General features: G+C 40.6%; 1 non-coding gene across 1 annotated transcript; it reads left to right on the forward strand.

Annotated features, from left to right (window-relative positions):
- The first annotated feature begins 3,108 nt into the window (after positions 1-3,108).
- On the forward strand, positions 3,109-3,215 carry LOC126004671 (U6 spliceosomal RNA). The gene has a single exon (XR_007493936.1). It is a non-coding gene; the product is annotated as a U6 spliceosomal RNA (small nuclear RNA).
- The last annotated feature ends 5,467 nt before the right edge of the window (positions 3,216-8,682 follow it).

Consider the following 8,682-nt stretch of genomic DNA (forward strand, 5'->3'; position numbering starts at 1 on the left):
TTGGGTTACATCCAATGGTGATTGGAGGCTATAAGACAAGTGCATTGACATCAGTACTATCTCTCTGATTCTTTTTAATGTATAAATGCCATAAGCTAGAAAATAAAAAAATTAGTTTTGACAATAAGAATTTATTTATTTATTTATTTTTGGTATTTGGGTCACACCCAGCAGCACTCAGGGATTACTCCTCAGAAATCACTACTGGCAGACTGGGAGGACCATATGGGATGTCGGTACTCAAACCACCGTCCTCCTGCATGCAAGGCAAATGCCCTACCTCCATGCTATCTCTTTGGCCCCAAGAATTTATTTTATTTTTTTAGGAATTTATTTATTTATTTATTTATTTTTGGTTTTTGGGCCACACCCGGCGGTGCTCAGGGGTTACTCCTGGCTGTCTGCTCAGAAATAGCTTCTGGTAGGCACGGGGGACCATATGGGACACCGGGATTTGAACCAACTACCTTTGGTCCTGGATCGGCTGCTTGCAAGGCAAACGCCGCTGTGCTATCTCGCCGGGCCCAGGAATTTATTTTTTAATAAGAATTTATTTTTAAGAAATTTTCTTTGGGCCCGGAGAGATAGCACAGCGGTGTTTGCCTTGCAAGCAGCCGATCCAGGACCAAAGGTGGTTGGTTCAAATCCCGGTGTCCCATATGGTCCCCCGTGCCTGCCAGGAGCTATTTCTGAGCAGACAGCCAGGAGTAACCCCTGAGCACCACTGGGTGTGACCCAAAAAGCTAAAAAAAAAAAAAAAAAAAAAAAAAAGAAATTTTCTTTAAGTAAAACAAATCAGATTTGACAATAGAAAACAATAAGCTTTCTTTTAAGTAAAGATACCATAGACAACAAAACAAGCATCAGAAGAAAATATTTGCAATACACAGAAGAGAGACTAGGTTATTATTGATGATATACAAAAAAAATTCCTACTAAATTGACCCAAACCATTTCAGCAGGTTCATTCCCACATCTCAGATCCTCTGCTTATTCATCCAACATTCTATGATCACAGAAAAACAATTTGGGAAAGCCACATAGAAGCTAAAACCCAATGAATGAATTTAATACAATACCAACCAGTTCTGTAAACTCTCAGAGAGTGACTTAAGTGGCATCATGTTGAGGATGTTTAAGTATCTTAAAAGAACAAGGCACAGGCAAAACACAAGAAAATATGAGAGCCAAAGGAATGAGAAAGCTACAGTCATTCTATAGAAATGAAGAGTATGATGGTGATATAAAAACCTCAATAGTCAAAAGACAATAATGACCACTTGTACTTCCCAAATAGTTTGGTTCAGGTTGATACCTCTATGGAATTCTCAGAATTGGAGGAACAGAATCCCTTTTCTTCATAAATCACAAAAGCCCGGCACCAGCTGATACACCTTTCCATAGAAATGGTTCAGGTCTGAGACTGAACTAAAAAAATATGAGAAGTTGAATCTTCTCAGGTGGGAGTGGATTACAGAGCTAAAAATACTGGGACTATTTTCAGAATGGAGTTGGACTCAGTCCCCTCCTCAACCCTTCCATTCCACCAGCAGTAAACAGAGCAGCCTCCACACACACCCACCAATCCTGATAGAAACCAGTCCTACTCCTCCACCAAGCTCCCCCCAAAATTATGATCATCAGCCATTCCCAGCTAGTCTGGGTAGACTGATTCCTCTATTGCCTTCTCAGAATGGTTGGGGGGAAGATTCTTTTTTCTGTATGAACCACAGCAGCCCAGCACCACACCCTATACCTTCCCACAGAAATGGCTCAGCTTGGAGACTTAACCTTATCAAACTGCCACGCCACCGAGTTTCTTCATATTTATAAATATTTTTATAAATCCTGGACCACATGACCCCAAATGAATGCGCAACAACTAAAATTTTTCCAGGAAATCTGATGGAAAACATACATAGTAATATACCAACCTCAGAGAGCCTAAACAATAATAACTCAACTAGCACCGACCACAGCCTAGTAAATTCTTACACACTAATTTAGTAATGCCATAGAGAGATAAAAAATTATTACAAATTGACCAATATTGATCTAAGGTTTGATAATTTCATTTGCCTTTGTGTTATAACAAACTATTTAAAGTAAATGTTTGTGTCTGCATGAAGACAGGCTAGGATGGATGGAAATAGAGGAACTAGAGGGAAATAGAGGACACTTGTTTTGTTGTTGTTGTTGTTGTTGTTTGTTTTTGGGTCATACCTGCAGCGCTCAGGGGTTACACCTGGCACTATGCTCAGAAATCACTCCTAGCAAGCTCGGGGGACCATATGGGATGCCGGGATTCGAACCACCATCCCTCTGTGTGCAAGGCAAACGCCTTACCTCCATGCTATCTCTCCGGCCCCAATTGAGGACATTTGTGAAGGGAAAGCCACAGTGATGGTGGGATTGGTGTTTGAGTATTTAATGTAAGAGGAGCCTCAGGCTCCAAAACTAGGACCTTGGGAGTCATGGGTCTGGAAGCAAATGTCAACACAGGAAATAATCCACAGAGTGAAAAGGTACAAGAACAGGTTCAGGAATTCCTACACTCAAGACAGGAATTCCACCATACAAACCTTCTGCTCTTAAGAAGGAAAGCAGCATAATGGAGAAAGACCAAAGAAGAGGCCAGAGAGATAGCACAGCGGTAGAGAGTTTGCCTTGGAAGCAGCCGACCCAGAAAGGACGGTAGTTCGAATCCCGGTATCCCATATGGTCCCCCGTGCTTGGTAGGGGTAATTTTTGAGCGCAGAGCCAGGAAAAACCCTTGAGTACTGCTGTCGGATGTGACCCCCCCCCCAAAAAAAATGAAAGACCAAAGAATGAACAATTTGGTAAATCAGGGTGTTGTTTAAAAAAATTCAACAGAAGGTCTAAGCAGCAAGGTAACAACAGCTGAAAGAAAGATCAGTAAGCTACAAGATAAAATGCAAGAAACCTCTAGAACACAACAGAAGATAGAAAAAAGTTTGAAAAGGAATGAATAACACTCTCAGAGACCTATGGGAAGAGCTTAGGAGGAATAATATGAGTCAGAGGAGTTCCTTAAAGAAAAGGAAGGCAATTCAACAAGGAATCACTTGCTGAAGAAATCATAAATAAGTGCTTGCTTCAGCAGCACATATACTAAAATTGGAAAGATACAGAGAAGATTAACATGGCCCCTGAGCAAGGATGACATTCAAATTCTTGAAGTGTTCCATATTAAAAAAAATCATAAATAAGAATTTTTCAGAGTTGAGTGATGCAGGCATTGATATACAAGAGGCCCAAAGGGTCCCAAGAAAACAGAGCCAAATAGGAAAATGCCAAGACACGTCATAATTACAATGACAAAAGACAGATGACAGAATATTAGAAGCATCAAGATCAAAAGGGAACTTATATATAAAAAAGAAAAGTCCATATGATTCACAGCTGAGCCGAAAGAGACAACCAAACAAACCAACTCAGTGAAATGAACAACTCACCAAGATATATCATTCAGGTTTAAGGAACAATATAAAGCTTTCTGGAGAGTGCAACAGCTTAGGGAATTCATAGCCTTAAAACCAGCCTTGTAAAATGTATTAAAGGAATTTAAAAGACAAAACAAACTTCTCAGCACCTTGTCATTGTGTATGACATTCATTTATGATGCTTATAATTGCCGTTTACTAAATTTAAAAAGATCTGTTTATATAATGATTTTTCAATTTTTCAATAATAACTTGACATTTCTCTTATATAAATATTCTATGCCTATTCAGGATTTTTATACCTATGGAGATTTTTAATACAATCTTTAACTTATTAATGCAGATACTTAAATATTATCTATACTATACTATTTTCTAAAATAGAACCAATATTTCCTTTTAGGAATTTTGTTATGTTTTATTTTATTTTATTTTTGGTTTATGGGCCACACCCTGAGTTGCTCAGGGGTTACTCCTGGCTGTCTGCTCAGAAATAGCTCCTGGCAGGCACGGGGGACCATATGGGACACCGGAATTCAAACCAACCACCTTTGGTCCTGGATCGGCTGCTTGCAAGGCAAATGCTGCTGTGCTCTCTCTCCGGGCCCTGTTATGTTTTATTTTAAATCACTCCCAGCAATGCTTGGGGCTTGCTTTTGGCTATGAACTCAGAGATCACTCCTGGCAGGCTTGGGGACCATATGGGATGCCAAGGATCGAACCTAGGTCAGTCATGTGCAAGTACCCGCTGTACTATTGCTCTGGCCTTCCTTTTTTACAATAAAGCATATTTATATCTTTATAGGTCTATACATATTTTTCTTAAAAATTATTTTTAGGGGCCGGGTAGGTGGCGCTGGAGGTAAAGGTGTCTGCCTTGCAAGCGCTAGCCAAGGAAGGACCGCGGTTCGATCCCCCGGCGTCCCATATGGTCCCCCCCAAGCCAGGGGCGATTTCTGAGCACATAGCCAGGAGTAACCCCTGAGCGTCAAACGGGTGTGGCCCAAAAACCAAAAAAAAAAAAAAAAAAAAAAAAAAAAAAAAAAATTATTTTTAATTCTTGGGGCCTGAGCGAAAGTGCAGCGATAGTGTGTTTGCCTTGCATGCAACTAACCCAGGACGAACTTGGGATCAATCTCTGGCATCCCATATGGTCCCCCGAGCCAGGAGCTATTTCTGAGCACATAGCCAGGAGTAACCCCTGAGCATCACCAGTGTGGTTCAAAAAACAAACAAAAAAATTAAATTCTCTTCTCTTCACTCCTACTAAGTGATACACTTGCAGAGTTTATCTATATCATGTAAATTTAAAAATGTATTAGTATATACTATACCATTACTTTAAAATTATATACCTGTTTAAAAAGGTAAGATATACCATTGGAAATTTTTGTTTGCTTGTTTGTTTTTGGGTCACACCCAGCAGTGTTCAGGGGTTACTCCTGGTTCTATGCTCAGAAATCGCTCCTGGTAGGCTCAAGGAACCATACGGGATGCCAGGATTCGAACCACCATCCTTCTGCATCTAAGGCAAACACCCTACCACTGTGCTATCTCTCTGGCCCCCATTTTGAAATTTTTAATCAAGTTAACATTGATTTATAATAATGTGAAATTTTAGGATTTTTTTCAATATTTATCTATATGTGTGTTACAACCTCCAAAATCAAACTCTCTTATGTGGGATATAAACAAATATGGTGAGGAACAACAAATTGGCAAAGATATCAGAAATGGCGATTTGTTTACAGAATAAAGGTTCCTTCGGAGAGGTGGTGGCTGGGAAGTGCCCTTGGGACACTAGTAGAGAGAAGCAGGGACTCAGGTGAGTACTGGAACAATGTATGTATGAAAAGCACAATTAACAGTACTGTGAGCACAACATTTCAATAAAAATAGTAAAGAAAAAACCTTACAAAATAATAACCAATAGGGCTGGAGCGGTAGTGCATTGCCCTGCACATGGCTGACCCAGCTTCAATCCCTGACATCTCATGTGGTCTCCTGAACCTACCAGGAGTGATTTCTGAGTGCAGAGCCAGGAGTAACCCCTGAGCACTACTGGGTGTGATCCAAAGACAAAATAAAAAAGCAATACAAAAAAATAAACCATTTAAAATAGTTTATAAAATATTCTGAACAATTTACAAAACCATTTAACCAGCAACAATTTAATAAGAATGATTAGTAGGCAGAAATAGTATAGGGGTTGAAGTGCTTGCCTTGCATCCTCCTGCCAACCCTATTTTGAGTCCCTGGAACCACAAATGATTCCTCCAGCACCACCAGGGATCACCCTGAAAACAGAGCCAGGAACAGAGCCAGAGCCCTAGAGGATCACTGATTGAGATCCCCAATAAAACAAGAACAAAACATACAACCCCCAACTTCTTATTTTCTACTTATCAATTAGCTAAGTTGTTTCTTTAATCACCAATATATAAGATAATATTTCATATTTGGGGTGTGATCACACCTGGTGATCATACCTGCTCAAGGGCTTATTCTTGACTCTGTGCTCAGGGTTTGCTTCTGGCAGAGTTTGAGGGCCCATATGGGGTTCTGGGATCTAACCTGGGTCTGCCATGTGCAAGGCAAACACTCTCCCCATTGTACTATTGCTCTGTATCATAGTATTTCATTTGGAAGGTGGACAGTCACATATGTTGTTGGTAGAAATGAAAATCTAAGCTTACGCTAAGTTTCTGGCAGACAATGAGTAGTATCTCTTACATTTCAGTTTATTTTCTAGGACTTCATCTTTACTCATATAGAACTATGAGCCGGCATACAATCATGAGATCTCTGCGGTACAAGACAATTTCCTTTCACAGCTTTCAGAATAAAAATAAATAAAATAAAACTAGGTCACTTCCTATTTTTATTCCACCACCTTTCTTGAATCAGGTACAATTAATTAAGTTTATCCTCAACAAATTACACTTTTATCTTTCTGAAATTAGACCCAATTGATTTTGATTGGAGACAAGGGCATTTCCAATTCCTGGGTGCATGTTCCAGAACCATCTCAGCTTATTTCCACATACAACGCAGATGAGCTTTCCTCATTTCTTACACAGAGGGCAATTTGATTTTCTAGCATCCACGAAATGAGCAATTAAAAAACTGTGGAAATGCTGCATGAATTCATGTGTTGTTAACTTCACCTGTGGTCTCATGGACTCACTGTCACATGGCCAAGGAATTCTGGGGAAGGCAGGAGATGCCAAGGTCTGCAAAGGGAGAGAGATATGATGTGTTCCTGGTACTCAGAAGGGTAGCGTGCCCCATGGTGACATGGCCATATCTAGGAAAATTTTTGTTGACATGACTAGGGAGTTGTTTACTGGCATCTCTTGGGTTGGGGTCACATTTGCTGCTAACCTTCCTTCTGTGCACAATCCCTCTTACAAAAGATCATCCAGGAAAGCTCTAAGTTCCTGAGCTGACTGTTGATAATATCATGTAAAGCATCTGTATGAACTGGCTTCCCTTGAGACTAGACTGGTAGAAAAATCTCTTAGCAAGCTTCCACCACTTCCACTAGTCGATTCATAAATGACTCAGTTATTTCCTGTTCTCTGTTTCCTCTATAAAACACAATGAGTGATGTCCATGACACATAAATGCTTGAGGTCATGACCTCTAAGGGCCAAGAAACCTGACTAACACCAAGAACTGTGGCACATTTTTTTTTATCTGTAGACCTGGGCTTACCAAGTAGCCTTTGTAACTGGACTTTACTATAGCATCATTTACTAACATACTATATAAGTTAGATTTTCTTAATTTGTGTACTGACAAAAATGAATGAGCAGTGCACAGAGAGTTATTTCTGTAGCAGCCACTATCTCCTCTAATTCTTGAACTCACAGCTCAAGTGACCTTTTTTTGTCCTGACTGTGGTCATATTTTTCACTGATGAGATGCCAGTGAAGATCACGCATAGGTCACACCCAAGCTGAGGAAGTTTAAGAGTGGGTGTGCCTTTAGCTTCTTTCCTGTTTCCTTTTCTCCTGTTTCTTACTCAAGATATCTCCACAGTAACTACATGTTGGAGATTGAAGAGCCCAAATGATGTAGATTTTCTCTGAACCACAAGTGGATGACCCGGACCTCTAATCTGTTGAGAGCTATTCTTTGGACTTCAGTGTGAATAACACATTACTACTGTTTCCTCAGCAAATACAACAACATTGAAGATTTTGGAAATACTTATAAAAACAGATGTTCTAGAATTTGCTATTAAGTCAAGGCTGGGGAGACTGTCACCCATCTTTTTTTTTTGGGGGGGTCACACCCAGCGGTGCTCAGGGGTTACTCCTGGCTGTCTGCTCAGAAATAGCTCCTGGCAGGCACGGAGGACCATATGGGACGCGAGGATTCGAACCAACCACCTTTGGTCCTGGATCAGCTGCTTGCAAGGCAAACACCGCTGTGCTATCATCTCTCCGGGTCCTCCATCTTTTTAAGATGTTGAAGAAATGTTTGCTTATGTGGGTTATGCAAGAACATCATCATGGAATCACATCAATAAACTTAAAAGGTCTCCCTACATACGTATTTAAAACTAGAGGTGCAAAGTAATCGTGCGTGTGTGTGTGTGTGTGTGTGTGTGTGTGTGTGTGTGTGTGTGTGTGTCTGTGTGTGTGTGTTGGTTTGGACAAACATTCATAAATGCCCAGGGGCCATTATATACTTTGTCCTTGGTAGCCACGTGACTGAATCTAGAACTTCAGTTTGCAAAGTTTGAACTCCAACCCATTGAGCTGTTTCATGTGCCCAAATGCATTGTTAATGATTTTATTCCTTAACTAACATTTTAAGACCATTCCCTGGCTCCTAGCCCCGATTTCACTTAAGAGAAAGCATCTAATGCTTGAGCATTTTACAAAGAAGGAAAACAAGTTCAGGGAGGTGAGGCAGCTCCCAAATCACCAGGTCAAGCCAAGATTCACTTCCATGCTCCCCAACTTTCCATCCATCACCTTAAGTGGTAGCTTATCTTCCTTTTGGGAGCTCCTGGGTCTGTTTGTCAGACAAAGGCTTCAGTGTCTGTGATAGAAAAGCCAGCCCACGCTTCCCAAGGTTCATCCCTAAACAATGTGTAGCAAATGTTTCCCTGAAAGTTGCTCATTAGGCCAATGGTTTGGGGTATTGAGGTGCCCAGAGCTGAGGAGGCACAGCAGCTGAGAGGAAATTGAGCTGCATTCTGGTA

This window comes from Suncus etruscus, chromosome 3, assembly GCF_024139225.1.
Source record: "Suncus etruscus isolate mSunEtr1 chromosome 3, mSunEtr1.pri.cur, whole genome shotgun sequence".
NCBI classification, from domain to species: Eukaryota; Metazoa; Chordata; class Mammalia; order Eulipotyphla; family Soricidae; genus Suncus; species Suncus etruscus.